General features: G+C 40.2%; 1 long non-coding RNA gene across 1 annotated transcript in view; it reads left to right on the forward strand.

Annotated features, from left to right (window-relative positions):
• Positions 1-1387: 1387 nt before the first annotated feature.
• LOC136017790 (uncharacterized) overlaps positions 1388-15660 on the forward strand; it is a 55102-nt gene continuing 40829 nt past the window's right edge. The window contains exon 1 of the long non-coding RNA XR_010614087.1: positions 1388-1531. This is a non-coding gene — a long non-coding RNA (uncharacterized LOC136017790). The remainder of the gene's footprint in view (positions 1532-15660) is intronic.

The raw sequence follows: 15660 nt of genomic DNA on the forward strand, positions 1-15660 counted from the left end.
TACTCCCTTCTGTAGTGAAATTTCAAATAATACTAGTGGGACAGCTGCTGCAAGGGTATTCAAGGCATTTAAACATGGAGGGGCCTGATAGTAAATCTCACACAAGAGGATTAAGAGAAGATATGAGAATTAAAATCTTGCTCTCTCATTCACCTGGGCTGAGATTGCCCATCAAATAATTTTTCTGCCTTTCCAGGCTTTTTATGATCGAGGCACAGTTAATATTGAATGGTTTTGGTGTGTGTAATTCAGAGGATCAAGTTATGTGGCATTTGCCCTTAATGTTGACTAAGAGTTCTGCCCTGTGTAATTTCATACTAATAATGAAGCAGTTACAGAATCATAGAATAGTTAAGGTTGGAAAGGACCTTAAGATCGTCTAGTTCCAATCCCCCTGCCATGTGCAGGGACACCTCCCACCAAACCATGCCACCCAAGGCTCTGTCCAGCCTGGCCTTGAACACTGCCGGGGATGGAGCATTCACAACTTCCCTGGGCAACCCATTCCAGTGCCTCACCACCCTAACAGTAAAGAATTTCTTCCTTATATCTAATCTAAACTTCCCCTGTTTAAGTTTTAACCCATTACCCCTTGTCCTGTCACTACAGTCCCTAATGAATAGTCCATCCCCAGCACCCCTATAGCCCCCTTTCAGGTACTGGAAGGCTGCTATAAGGTCTGTATATGAGACCTCTATATGAGGTCACTTCTATAATAACAAAATATTGCCAGGCATTCTAATCAGTGTGGACAGGATTTTTGTAACCTGTAGTGCTGCATGATGTGTACCATGCACATACACTGACTGTACATGTACTTGACATTGAGGCCGGTTCTACCTCCTTCTCATACCATGCCTTTCTGTTGTGCAGCCCCTGAGGGTGCTGGGTCTGAATGAAATTCTTGCTGTTGCTGCAGCAGGTCTACATCCTGAAGTCACTGTTGCAGGCAAACATGATGTAGCAGAACCTGACTGGTGTAATTTCTCTTCCTCTTAAAGAAACTGAATTTCTTTTATCTTCTGTGTTTCACCTGCACAGTGTATGGGTCTGGTAGTGGCTGGGAGACATAGCAGATGTGTCAGGCTCAGAGGTTTGATGGAGGGGAAGTGAATTGGGAGGGAATATGCAAGACACAACTGAATATTTGGGCCTGGAATGTGAGACATCCAGAGACTAGCAGCTTTCTGTCCCTGGCACAGATTGCTGCATTGCAGGTGCACCCAGTGCATTCTCATTTGGAAGCTTAATGTGGTTCATGTGGTTCTGTATAAAGGTTGTCTTTGCAGTTAAAAATGGGTGTGCCCTCAGCAGCAGTGATCTCTTTAAGCTTGAGTCTATAAGAGGAAAGACACATGCAAAAGAGAAGACAGTGATTGTTGAACAACCCCTTTTGTAATCATATGTTCCTTCTATTATGGGCTTGAAAATACATGTGATTTCTGCTTTCTATAACTGTTTTGTCCTTCTCTCTGGATATGAGTGTCTGCTTTTGGTCTCTTGGTAAAGATTGGAGTCAGCTCCTTGCCAGGTTGGTGTTTTATGTTGATGAGGATTGTTTTTTTCTTTTGGTTTGAATTTTTGTGAATTTTTGTTTTGTTTTTTTATTTGTTTGGGTTTGTGTTGTTTTTTTTCTTTTCATGTTGCTTAGGTTTTTTGTTTGGTTCCGTCCCCGCCCCCCCGCAAAAAGGAAGCTGTGGTGTAGGAAGGAGCCTTACTGTCAGGATATGGTAACTGATTACGCACCAGGTCAACAGGGATATGGTAAATGGAGCCGCCACCAGTGTGGTTCTACTGAGAGAATCCAGCCTTGCTTTCCATATCATGGGTATGGAGGTGCGGTTTGTTTTGAATTGGATCCCGTAAGGAGCTGTAACCTCTTGTATTCCTGGTATATGACCTTGAAATCTGACCGAATGTTAAAAATACATTTTTCTGGCAGTGTGGAAAGAATTTTCACGTGTTTCGTGATTATTTTAAGGATTGGAAGGACAAGAAGAGGCACCTTCCTGATTATGTCACTAAACCCTTACACTTCTTTTTCTTGTTGTGGCTGATATGTTCTGTTTACCTACTTTTGTATTCAGTTTGTTCTTACTCCACATCTATACTTTCATATGTGTAAGCAAGGTATTTAATTTTGAAGTTCTTCATCACAAATGTTTCCCTTCAACTTCCTTCCCTCTTCCCAAGGTAATGCAAATCTATAGCACATTCTCCACAAGACCTTTTGTTCTCATGAGTTATACTTTAGCTTGGAACATATCACTGTTGTCTTTTTAATTTGAAGCCTAGCAGCAGAATTTTCCTCAAGACTTAAGTCTGAGTATTTTATTTTCCTGAAGTGCTGCAAGAGCAAGTTCAGGTAATCAATCTTGGGTATAAGCAGAGGATTTAAAGTTTAGCTAGTAGAGAAAATGAAAAATAGGTAGATCCTGCAGTATTTTATGTTTTAATATGGTAATAGATGAGAGGTTGACTAAAAGTTAAGTGGATGTAACTGCAAACATATGCTTGGGCTTATATATGTGCATGCACATGTATAGGTTAGCTGAGCCTGCAGTCATTATAGGTCAGATGTGAAGATGATTAAGCATAGTTTGTAAGACTTGGCTTAAAAAGAGGTATCTTCAGAGTCCTACTCTGACTACATCATCTGTCACCCTTCTCTGTGACCTTTCATCTTTTGTCCAGTATGTGTCAGTCACTTCTCTGTTGTTGCAAGGTGGTCTGTGGACAAACCCTACCGAGTACTGCAGTGCTTGAGCTAAAGAAAGCAGGTCACTTTTAAGAGTTGTCAAAGACATCTTTCCCTGCTGTACAACCGGCTGCTGTATCCTGAGGTGTGAGACCAGGGCTTGCTAATATCCTTCATAAGATAATATCCCTAATATCCTCCAAGGAGTCCATGGGTACAGTGGCTGCATTTGAAAACACATCCTGCTTTCAGACCCTCTCTTCTGTACCTTGATTTTTTTCATGAGTCCTGATGTGAGAGCATCTACGTTCTTCCTACATAAAAATAACTCATTTATAATGTTCCCTTGTCCCTGCCTTCTCTACATTATGTGAGGTTTCTTTTGGGGGGTTGTCCTTTTAAATGGAAATACAGAAACTATACAGATTTTATTGTTAGACATATATATAAGGGTTAGGATTGAAACTTATGTTCAATGTTTTGGCAGAGAGGCTTACCATATGAGTAAGTTTAGAACTCAGATTTCAAAAGCAGCACTGTGAGGTTTGATCTCATGGTGTGCTATGACAGGCATACAGACAGCAACGTCTGTATCCATGGATGATGTTTAGGAGTTTTGTCACAGGAATTGATGGGGCTGGATTCTCATACCCCATGAACTACTGGGCTTACAAGACTTGAACAAGTGTTTGCATATCTAGGTAACACCATGAAGGAGGAGTGAAATTCTGGAGGAGGTCCCTTATGTTTCTGTGAGCAGACTTGAGTTCTTAGTGGTTTTAAAGCTGCTGCCCTGGAACAAAGTCAGGTTGCTTGCTGCAAACAGGGGAGACGTTGCTGGTTTCTCATGGGTTTTGTGCATTCTAATATTCTTCCTTTGGCACATTGTCTTCCAGAAAATATTATTCTTGACTCTCTCTTGGTCTGAGCCTCTACAGCTAATTTCCAAGCATGCTGTGTGGACTGCTACATACTCTGGCAGAGCCAGGTCACCAGCTGAGTGACTTTTTGTGAAACATCTCCTTGCTAAGAAGGAGCTGTTGATGACCTGAGTCTTTGTCTCTTTAATGGACAAGTGTTATTAACTACTTGGGTCCAGTTTCTGAAAGGATATGTTCAGCATGGCAGGCATTCAATATGGAGAGATTCTCAAGACAGACCTCTAATGCCTTCTTGCGAGTTCTTCTTGTACACTAAAAGTTCTAAGTGATTATATCACTACACAAAAACAGTGCATCTCTGGGAACAGAATGCTGCTTGCTTAAAGCTTAAATACTTCTGGGAAATGCATTAAAACAGTAGCCTATTCCCAGAAATGCCAGCAAGCCTGTTGTTAATCAACTGTGTATGGCCAGGTGTTCTTCCTGCATATCTCAAGACAATTTTGAAGATTTATTGTGCAGCAGATGTTAAACTTTATGCTTTTCAGTTTTCTGGTGTATTTCTTGACCCTTTTCGAAATAATGGAGATTTTTGCCATCTTCCTGTTCTGTTTATATAGGACTCAAAAGGCATATCAGAAAACTCTAGTACTGGAAGTTCAACAGCTGTCATAACAGTGGAAAGCTATTATTTTGAAAAGGGTGTGTTGCAGTGGCAGTCCTCTGAATATTCAAGTGTACTTCATGTGCCTTGTTGTTCATCTTCTCTGATATTCAAGGAACAATCAGATTAATCACTATGTACAGTCTTAATTTTTCAGAAGCTGCTTTGTAATACTTGCATAGTCTACCAGAGTTTATTGCTGTTGCTTACAGACAACACAGGGAAAATTCTAGTGGCTGGGTTGCAGTCTATGCTTCTCCAAGTTAGGGATGAGGCAAGAAAGCAGGGAAGACATAATTATGAGCAAAAAGTAGGATGTTACTAAATTAATAGGCCTTGGTTTGAACTTCCGTTGTCGTATGATTTCTATGCAGGAGTTCTGTGGGTTATTGCATGCTTTCTCTCAGGTGTCAAGTCATGCAAATGTTTATTGCAAGCCTTTCATAAATGGAGCAGTCCATTTGTAAGTCTGTCTTGCTCACTTTCAGCTGGGACTCCTGATGTGTGCAGCTCAGCCTGCTGCCCGTGCCCTCCCAAGTGACATGGCAAACAACAAGGATTCACTGATGGGCCCTCAGCAAACCTGTTCTGTGGCTAGCACTATTGGTTGAGCAAACCTGTTCTGTGGCTAGCACTATTGGTTGAGCTGCCATTTACTTAATTTACAAACCATTTACTTAAACAGCTTTTTCGTTCTAATCTATTGGATTTTGTCCTTCAAAATCCCAATTTTCCTTTTGAAGTGGTTCATAGGCTTAATTTTGTTAAAGGTTTGATCCAGTTTATTTTTATTTAAATCCTAGAAAACATTCATTCTGATTTTCCAAGCCATCTTTTTTTTTTCTTGCTTCTCCCTAGACATGATGCCTCTGTACCCTTTCTTCTCCTGTTTGCTAAGTTTAAAACTTTTTATTATTTAAGAATGGCTAAGATGGGAAACTAGCTACCTCTGTATGTGCTAGCCTAGTCAGGCTGTTTGATGCCTACCTCGTGAAAAGACAGTAAGGAAAACACATGGAAAGTGTGTTGCATTCTCTGGCACAGCATGGAAGCACCTTGACTTACTTTAGAGTTGCTATGGCCATTCATGGCTGAAAAGGTTATTCAACATAGCTAATGGTGGCAGAGCAGGGTCCTGGAGAAATAATTACACTGGCTGTCAGGAAAAGGTTTGCTTCAAAGTGAAAAGAAAATGAACATATCTCTAGTTTACTGTTTGCCAAATGCTGCTAGTAACATAGAAGTGAAACTAAAGAAATGAGGATGGAGTTGCATAAGTAAACAGAAAAGCCTACCTTATTGTCAATACCAGAGACTTTGGACACTTACTTTCTGAGTATCTGATGACTTATGTGGTTATATATATATATATATATATATATATATATATATATATATATATGGAAATATAGGTGCCTAATATTGTAGTATGCAAATCAGAAGAGGTTTCTCCCAACTTCCCTGACTTGCTTTCTCTATCAGCAAAATAGGAATTAATGTCTGTTTGTGCTGGAGGTGTGAATTATGAGTTAGGGATTTATATTTTCCTGAGGCTTTAGCAGTGGTTTGAAAAGTCTTCTCATATTAATTATTTCCTATCTCCCAATACAATTTAATTCCAGATTACAGGTGGGGAAATTGAGATGGGGAAATTGAGACAGGGAAATCGAGGAGATATATATATATATAAAATTTGATCTGTGAGCCTGTTTCTGAATGTCTTCACAAAGCAGCCTCTCCAATGCTTAGGAGAAGTTTTGAAAGCGCAAGCTTACTAAGTGCCAAACATTGTAGACATTTCTGCCCTTGAAAACTGCAAAATCACTCTCTTGGGTGGGGAATGCTCATAAAGAAAAAACTTATCTTAAAATTAAATGAATAATATGGTCTTCTGTGTTGCTTGCAGCTGCTCTTGCCATATGTGGAAGTTAGTATGCTTTTTTTCAGGGTAGTGGCGCTTAGATGCACATTCAAGTCAGGAAGAGTGAACCAGTCAAGACAGAATGAACCCAGCAGATTTTATGAGCCTCCTTGTATGAGTATGTATGGATGAGTATCATTAGTTAATAAATTCACTTTGCTTGAATGGGAGGCTTGAATTTGGTCTGTTGTAACTGTGGCAAGGGGGTTGTAACTAGATGATCTTTAAGGTCCCTGCCAACCAAACTGTTCTATAAATTGATGCATGAAGCACATGAGAATTTCTTTTATGTAAATCCAGTGCGAGCACAGGTAGGTTTGGTTCGCATTGGAGATGCACTGAAGTTGCACACTGAGAACAAAAGAATAGTAGGTATTTCTCTGATTGACACAGTTTCTGATAGCTGATGTTTTTATTCTTTGCTTCCAGGCTGTGATTTTTGTCACCCTGCTGTTATCAAGGTAGCACTGAAGATCTGAAAAATAATACATATACCTCCACATTTTTCAGTGTTTAGTTTTATTATAGTGCTGTATGAATGCTTGTGAAAGTAAGTTATTAATAGCATTGAATTTGGCTAGTGCAAGACATGCTGCGTATAGATGGGGAACAGGCTTTTTGTTTTGTGCAACTCTGACAGTATTGCTTTGTCCTGATTTGAGGGAGCTTTTAATTCAACCTTTAACAGAATGTGCCTGACCAGAGAATATCAAATGACAGACTAATTGTAGATGGTGGGCTACAACTTGTAGCATCTTGAGAGCTTTTGCAATTTTCTGAACTTACACCAAGGTCTAGAATTTACTGGGCTGAGGAATCCATTGAATTGTCAGATAGGAGTAACCTGTGGCTAACAATTAACACCCAGGTGAATGCAAGAATGGTAAAAATTAGGATGATTTTTGGGAAAAACAGATTTATTCTTTATGCATCCTAGATTCTTTACCCACTGGCTCTACTAAGCATTAAAGTATTAACAATTTCAGAAGAGAAAGGGTTGTGTTTTTTGTTTTGTTTTGTTTTGTTTTTCTTTTTCTTTTTCTTTTTTTTCTTTTTCTTTTTTTTTTCTTTTTCTTTTTTTTTTTTTTTTTGCCAGCAAATGCTGAATCAGATGGAATGAAAATGAAAAATGTTGAGATGTTTTGTCAATATATTTGAAAACAGTATGAATTCATTCACAAAAACTTGATGGGAAGTGTTTTGATCTAGTCAGAAGGAAATAGGTATAGTTACAGAAAAGGTGAAAATTTGGTTAGAAACATCGACTTCTCTGTAATCTGCATGTAAAAGTGACTTGGAAAGATTAAAAGGTCATTGGACCAGAAATGCAGAATTTAGCACTATTAGAATTTCATCTTGGTGACTGTATTAAAAATCAGGGGCATTTAAATAGACTGTAAGAGCTGTCACACTGTACACAGTATCTAGAAAGGAAAACCTTAGCCTGCTAGCTTTGAGTGATAACTATTAAGATTTATCATCAAGTGTAACGCAACACTTCATGATATACATTCACTAGTACACACAATATCAGTCATTCAAAGTACAATGCTATATATGCTATGATGGGTTGTTGTGACGAATTGTGTAAGGGCAAGGCTGGAAAAATCACTTGACTTTGTCTTGTAACCTAAGAATTCTTCCATGCTTGCTGTCACACGGGAAAGTGTAGTTGTATCAGAAGATTAAGTGTCTTGTCTTGAACAACATGTTAAAGATACAGGTTTTGCAAGGGGTGTGAAATGAAAGCAAATACTTAGATTATTGTCCTGGTTTTGAGCAGCAGCAGTCATTCTTCTCCTTCTTAGGAGCTAGTACAGTGCTGTGTTTTGATCTTTTGGCCTTGGAGCAGTGGTGATAATGCCGATGTTTTCAGTTGCTGCTCAAATGTTTGGTCTGGCCAAGGACTTTCTGAGCCTCATGCTCTGCCAGGGAGGAGGGGAGGCTGGGAGGAAGCAGAGACAGGACACCTGACCCAAACTGACCAAAGAGGTATCCATACCACAGCACGTCATGCCCAGGATGTAACGGGGAGGGACCCGGAAGGGGGTAGAGGGACTGCAGGGTTGGACAAGGTATCGGTCGGTGCTTGGCTGGGGGGAGTGGGGCGAGTTATCAGTCAGCTGGTGTTGAGGTGTTGTATTCTTTCCTCTTGTTATTTCCTTTAGCATTATTATCATTGGTGGTAGCAGTAGTGATCTATGTTATACCTTAGTTACTAAACTGTTCTTATCTCAACCCGTGGGAGTTGCATTCTTTTCGATTCTCCTCTCCGTCCCTCCAGGAGCAGGGGGAGGGCAAGAAGGGGGGGAGTGAGTAAAAGAGGTTTGTGGTTGGGTTCAAACCACGACAATTATTTTTTTTTCTTTTAATTATATTTTTCAATTTGTAATTGAGCTTCTTGTTTGAGGGATCAGAGCTCTGATCATAAGAAGGATGTGGGCCTGATGGAGCCTGTCTGGAGGAGGCCACAAAGATGACTGGAGCACCTCTCCAATGGAAACAGGCTGAGAGAGCTGGGCTTGTTCAGCCTAGAGAAGAGGAGGCTCAGAAGAGACCTTAAAGCAGCTTCTGGTCTCTAGTGGAGCTGATAAGAAAGCTGGAGAGGAGCTTTTTATAATGGCCTTTAGGGATCCAACAAGGGGGAATGGCTTTAAACTAAAGGAGGGTAGATTTAGATTAGACATTAGGAAGAAATTGCTTACAACGAGGGTGGTGAGACACTGATGCAGGTTGCCCAGAGAAGCTGTGGCTGCCCCATCCCTGTCAGTATTCAAGGCCAGGTTGGATGGGGCTTTGAGCAACGTGGTCTAGTGGAAGGTGACCCTGCATGTGGCATAGTCTCTATGATTGCCACTAAGATCTAAAGAGGCTGGAACTGTAAGATTTTTGAGGTCCCTTCTAACCTTAACCATTTCATGATTCTATGATGACAATTGGCTGTATTTACAAAAACACTTAATGAGTCTCAGCAGAGGTGTATTTAATGATTTAATGTGAGACGGGAAGTAGGTCATTTCCCACCCACCCCCCCTCATTATTAAACAGTGACAGCATGTTCAGTATTCCTTGTAGATAATTTTCTAAACTGCTGATTATTGTAATTATTGAATTAGCTGCTGTTTAATTTCTGGGCTTTCTGATGGACCTGCAGTATTGAGGTGTGGTGCCTGCCACCTGGGTGTAGCCTTTGACCTGAAGCGTCACCAACAGCATAAGGTGTGATTCTGTCATGTACAGCCCAGCATCCCTGGTGTCTGTATCTGGTGCAGGTTGGGGATATTGAATTATTTCTGAGTGGCCACAGAAAAAGGTTCTTTGTATGTTTTCTCTAAAATAATTCCATAACATGAGCACACACACGGAAGACAGTTTACTACTGAACTGGGGAAACACAGTTATCTTGGTATCATAGAGACACAGGCAACATATTTTCAAGGTGTTAGTGGTTGTTTGGAAAGCTAGAACAAGAGAAGCATAGTGCTAATATTGTGTTATGCACAGAGCGAGTGGTCTGCAGTGCTCCAAAGGCTTCAGTAAGCAAGGTAAAGGGTTAGGTAACTAGAGAGCTTGGAGCCAGTGATGGTCCTGGCAGGGTGTGCATCAGTGCTGCTATAACACTGTTTATTATGACTGTTTGTGTTCACCTGTCGTTATAACAGTATAATAGGTCAGGGTGTAATTAGCCATTCTAAATTAGCATTTACTAAATACACATACTAACTACACATAATCTCTCCTGCTTTCTTGTAAACTGCTCTGGCACACCTCAAATGTGGAGAGTATACTGATGAGCACAATAAATAATTCCTTAGGCTTTGTAAAGGTTTTACTCAAATGGAAATACCATGCATTTGAATTAGAGCCACTGATGCAGACTTTACAGTGTCAAACTCTGTAACTGTACATCATTAGATTAATCTTCCCCTTCAATAAATTTATGAAAATATATTAAATGTTTGCATCGATCATGCTGTCACCTCATGTCTCTATGGAAATTGACATACAAATGTTAATGCCCAGAAAAGATAGAGAGATTATATGGAGCATATTGCTGTAATCTGCAGGGAAGGTTATGCATGAAAACTTGATTGTTTTCTATAGTCCTGTCAAAATGCCTCCTAAGGTAAAGTAGGAATGTCGTTAACATGATTTTGTCATGTCAGTCTCCCTGTGTAAGCTGTCCTTGCCTTATGTATAGTTCTTGAGCTAACAACTACCCCATCTAATTTTGACTTTGAGGGGTTGACTTACACTGCCACAGATCTTGGGTTTTGGTGCTCGTCTGTGTTGGGTTTTAAACAGATGTGGCTAGATTTTCCTCTGAGCCCTGTTCTAGTGGTTTAAATTGTGAGGTGGGCTGATGCCAACCTTATGAAGTTCAACCATGACAAGTGCAAGGTCCTACACCTGGGTCGGAGCAATCTCAGGCACAGCTACAGATTAGGCAAAGAAGAGATTCAGAGCGGCCCTGCAGAGAAGGACTTGGGGGTGCTGGTCGATGACAAAATGAACATGAGCTGGCTTCAGCGTGCGCTTGCAGCCCAGAAAGCCAACCGTATCCTGGGCTGCATCAAAAGGAGCGTGACCAGCAGGTTGAAGGAGGTGATTCTGCCCCTCTACTCTGCTCTTGTGAGACCTCACCTGGAGTATTGTGTGCAGTTCTGGTGTCCTCAACATAAAAAGGACATGGAACTGTTGGAACAAGTCCAGAGAAGGGCCATGAAGATAATCAGGGGACTGGAGCACCTCCCATATGAAGACAGGCTGAGAAAGTTGGGGCTGTTCAGCCTGGAGAAGAGAAGGCTGCGTGGAGACCTCATAGCAGCCTTCCAGTACCTGAAGGGGGCCTATAGGGATGCTGGGGAGGCACTCTTCATTAGGGACTGTAGTGACAGGACAAGGGGTAACGGGTTTAAACTTAAAGAGGGGAAGTTTAGATTGGATGTAAGGAGGAAATTGTTTCCTGTTAGGGTGGTGAGACACTGGAATGGGTTGCCCAGGGAGGTTGTGAGTGCTCCATCCCTGGCAGTGTTCAAGGCCAGGTTGGATGAAGCCTTGTGTGGGATGGTTAAGTGTGAGGTGTCCCTGTCCATGGCAGGGGGGTTGGAACTAGATGATCTTGAGGTCCTTTCCAACCCTAACTATTCTATGATTCTATGATCTTAATTTCATTGTTAGATCTTACTGATGAGTGCTTATGCGTATAAAGTAACTTTAGCCCCTTCAAGAGCTGACTTGTAAGGTGTCAGAGATACTGCCAGGATGAATGTGCCTGCAGTGAAGTTTTCTGCCTTCTAGAATGTGGCAAATGATCCTGGTACCTCAATTTTTGCTGCTATTGGAATCCTTGGGGTTGTCTTAAATAACAATTTCTTCTTATTTTTGCTAAACTTTGAAGGCTGTCTCTCTGTTGCTGTGAGATCTTTTAGTATAAAGAATGCTCAGCCCTATTATTCTGCCTCCTGACTCTCCTGGATGGAGATCTGAGAACTTAAAATTTGAATATCCCCTTTTCCACCACATCATTCCCCTTTCCCAGGAGTGTAAAATCCCAGTCTCACTCTGAGACTGCAGTTTGGATTGAGACAGGCAGTCAACAAAAATGTCCAGTGCTCAGGATTTCCTTGGTACCTTGCAGCTGGCTTAGAGGAACAGGATCTGCAGGGTAGCCAGAAGACAGCTCCATGTGGTTGCTTAGCATCATCTTGTAAGGTGCTGTGATTCCACTATCAATTAGATTAAGATTAATTACATCAAGACTCAGATGTATCAAGCAGTGGTCTTTTTTTCCCATTTATCCTACAATTCCTTTGGTTTGTATAAAGCTAGATTAGCATATTAAAACAAAACAAAACAAAACAAAAAAACACGTGTGGATGTTCTTAGTGTTTGTTTTGGTTACCCAATAAGCATGCTCTGCTACTAGCAATTTATATGCTGTGCTTCTCCCTCTGCAGCCAAAGAGGATGGAAGTACTTGTAAAGACAGTTCCTTGAGAGCAGCATGAATTGTTCCACAATTTCTGCAAAGAAAATGTATTACTTAAGGTTGTGTTGTTAGCAAAGCTTAAGAAGTATGATTCTATGTTTGATCAACTTTGACAGGTACAGCTGTATACTGTGAGGGACGTATAAACTTCTATTTGCGTAAAACATGACTGTGTAAATACTGTGGAATTCGTGTTGGGAAACATTCTTTGATGGCAAAGAAGAGTGCCCATAGTATTTAAATTTCAGGTTTGAAGAATTTTTGTTGGGGTTTGTTTTTTTTTCCCTTGGCTTTTGGTTGAAACGTTGTAAACTGAAAAAGGTATGGCAGCTGACGTGGAGGGAAGCATTGTGAATGATGTTTCTGGTGGGAAAATGTAATCTTCTTGCAAGAGAGAGATGCTAAAAAGTGAATGAAGGCTGTTAAGAGCACAGGCTTAGAACTTCCTCCTTGTTCATATATAAGCTAAAGAAGTATTGTGATATGTATTGGAAAGACATCAAGTCAACAGACCAAAGTTTTGGAATCTGAGCTGCTTTTGAGGATTTAGAGGTATAGATCACATTCAGACAACACTGGGGTTTTGCAAGAGCTGGTTTTATTTTTCTTTTAAGATTAAATTTTGGTGACTTTAAATATACTAGCTTAAATTTCTGGCTTTTGTGTAATACTAAACTATAATGTTCTGTAAATTCATGCCAGTGTACTTTTTAAGAACCCTATGCACCGTAATAAAATAAATCAATAGCTAACCTGGAGGACTTCTGTGCTGCTCCTGTATACCAGGGACAAGGAATAAGAATTTTCGTCTGATATAGCTACTGTTACGAAGTAAGACTTCAAGCAGAGAGGATTTAGCTAGCACTGTAAATGAGAAAATCTGGGAGGTATTTCATATGGTTAGCTTCAGGAGAGAGTTTAAATGAGAGGGCAGTGTGTTCCATGAATGATTACAGAACTAAAGAAAATGTACTTTCTGTTTAGCAGAATAAGCTGTTAATATACAGTCAAATTTGTCTTTTTGGGATATTATCATGTGTTCAGTCTGTCTGAGAAGCCTATTTTTCTTCTTTGTGGTGTTGCACTGCTGACTGTGATGTATTAGAGATACAAAGCCTGCATCTCTAATATACCTAGAATAAGAAAAGTTTGAGCAATGCAGATTTCTGCAATTCTAAAAAAGGCAAAATGAGCTGCTTCCTCTGAACTTCTGAAAGCGTGAGACATGGAGCTCAGCCATATTACCGTTTCTCTGGCATGGTGCCTTTTCTTGGCCTTATTAAACAAAATGTGAGATCAAAGCATCCAATGTCTAGGAAGGGAGTGATAGGAATTGATAGATGACACACCTCGGTTTATCTGTGTGATCAGGTAAGAGGTGCTTCTAGATGGATACTCTGTCTTTACAGCGGATAGATATTAAGTAGGGGGGGGGGATATAAAAAAAAGTACAGAGTGTCTGTTCCCCAGTTTCCTCTCTGGGAGTCTATGGTTTGGTGACACCCTAGCTGGGGTCTGCAAACTGAGTGTCATGATTCTTATCCCTGGTGAGCACTATGGACTCATCTAATCTCTCAAACCCATTTACTCTTTTATGACCTTTGTAATGTCCAGTGGCAACAGATTTAGTATCTATTGTTTGGCTGGAGGGGTGAAAGGGAAAGTAGGATTGATCTAAATTGTAATTAATTCTCAGCCAATTAAAAGACAGGAGGAGATTAATAGAGATAGAAGGCTTTGTAAGGAGGACTAGAACTTCTACAGGAAGTTCTACAGGAAACAACAGGCAAATTTAATGTCCGTTAGACAGGAAGTTTTGTTTCTCTGAGGAAAACTATAATAAACATCTGTTATATAGAAACACTTGCCTGGGTAGGACAAAGATGAGCTAAGGGAGTTTTCTGCAGTGTTTTGAGGGTGGAAGGGGGGATGTTGCCTGTCAGTGACCAGGAGAAAGGAGTATGAACAGGCATACCCAATCCACAGGTCAAGATATCTAGTTCAATAATACTTGCCAAGGCTTCCAGGGTAAAAGCAAATATGTACAGATATGAGTAAAGTGTACAGCCTCTTCAAAGAAATATTTTTCTTGAGTTTTATGTGTCTGGGTGAAAAAATAAATGCAGGGTTATGTTTGGGGTTGGTTGAGGATTTTTGCAAGCTGGACATATGGTCAGCTAGATAAAAGTTGTCACTCAAGGGATTACCTGGAGGCTGCAGTTCCCTCTGGGATTATGCAAGGTGTGTCCATGCAAAGTGGTAAAGGCTCCCACCTTTAACTACTGAAAACAGACACCAACATTAGAGCAAATGGACTTAGAAAAGTTGAATGGCTGCGGTGCAGGAAAATGCTTTCTGTGAGTTTGAGACTGTCCTGTAAAAATGAGAAAAGTGTTAAAAGAATAGTCAAGATAATACTGCCTGCAGCCTACAACGTTCTGAATCTGACTGAGATTCCCACAGTATTCAAGCAAACTTACAATTAATGTAAAAACCTACCTGAGTTTTTGAGATTCCGTGGTGAACTCGTGTTTACTTGAATTTTATTTTTCCCTCTTGGACCAGGCAAATCCTAAAAACTGAAGCTGCTTTCAAGTCTGCTGTTTCCACATAGCTCAGGAAGGAGGAGAAGGAGAAACGGAGATCGCTTCTTAAAAATTATTCAAGAATTGCATTTAAACTGTTCTCCCCTAGTGCTGTTTTGAGGAAACAGATGTTTGTGAGATTTTAATGCAGGGAGTTTTATTTTAATGCAGGGAGTTTTAATTTAATGCAGGGAGTTTTAATTTATTTTGCAGAACAATGTAATTTATTTGCCTTTTATACTTTAGATGTACTGGAATTGCAATCCAGCTATATGGTTATGCAAAATTGTCATGTAAAAGTAGAAGAATGCGACACAAATTACAGTCTCCTTAAGCAGCATCACCCAAGTCTTGGTTTTCAATAATATGCCCATGCAAGTAAATAAGCCATACCCCTTTTTCAAAACAAGCAAACAAAACCCCACAACCCCCAGGCCCACCAAAACTGTGGTGTACCTAAAAGAAAGGATGCGAGCAGAAAAAACCCTCATCATATGGCAAGATTAGCTAGTAATTAAAAAGCCAACCAATTTGAGTTGAAGTGGACTAATTAGATACAACACCAGGAAATCTAATTTACTCAGTAATTTATTTTTAATCCAAGTCAAGAAGATCTTATAGCTTCTTGTAGGGACCCAGTCAGATTTAATTATACTCCTGTGTAATGACCCACATCTCTTAAGTTTTGTGTGTATTATGATTTATTTTATTTATAAATATATGTGCACTTAAGATCTAAAGAAAGTATCAAGACCATTCAGATTGCCAGTTTTGATGCTTTAATACTGAAACTGCAGAAGGAGACAGTTCAAGGCCTTATCACTGAAATACAGCTGGTGGCCTCAAGTAGTGAATTTTCTTAATTCCCTCTCATATATCAAAAATGTATGTCTCTGTTCATGGCATTAGGACATGGCATT

The sequence above is a fragment of the Lathamus discolor genome, chromosome 6 (assembly GCF_037157495.1).
Source record: "Lathamus discolor isolate bLatDis1 chromosome 6, bLatDis1.hap1, whole genome shotgun sequence".
NCBI lineage: Eukaryota > Metazoa > Chordata > Aves > Psittaciformes > Psittacidae > Lathamus > Lathamus discolor.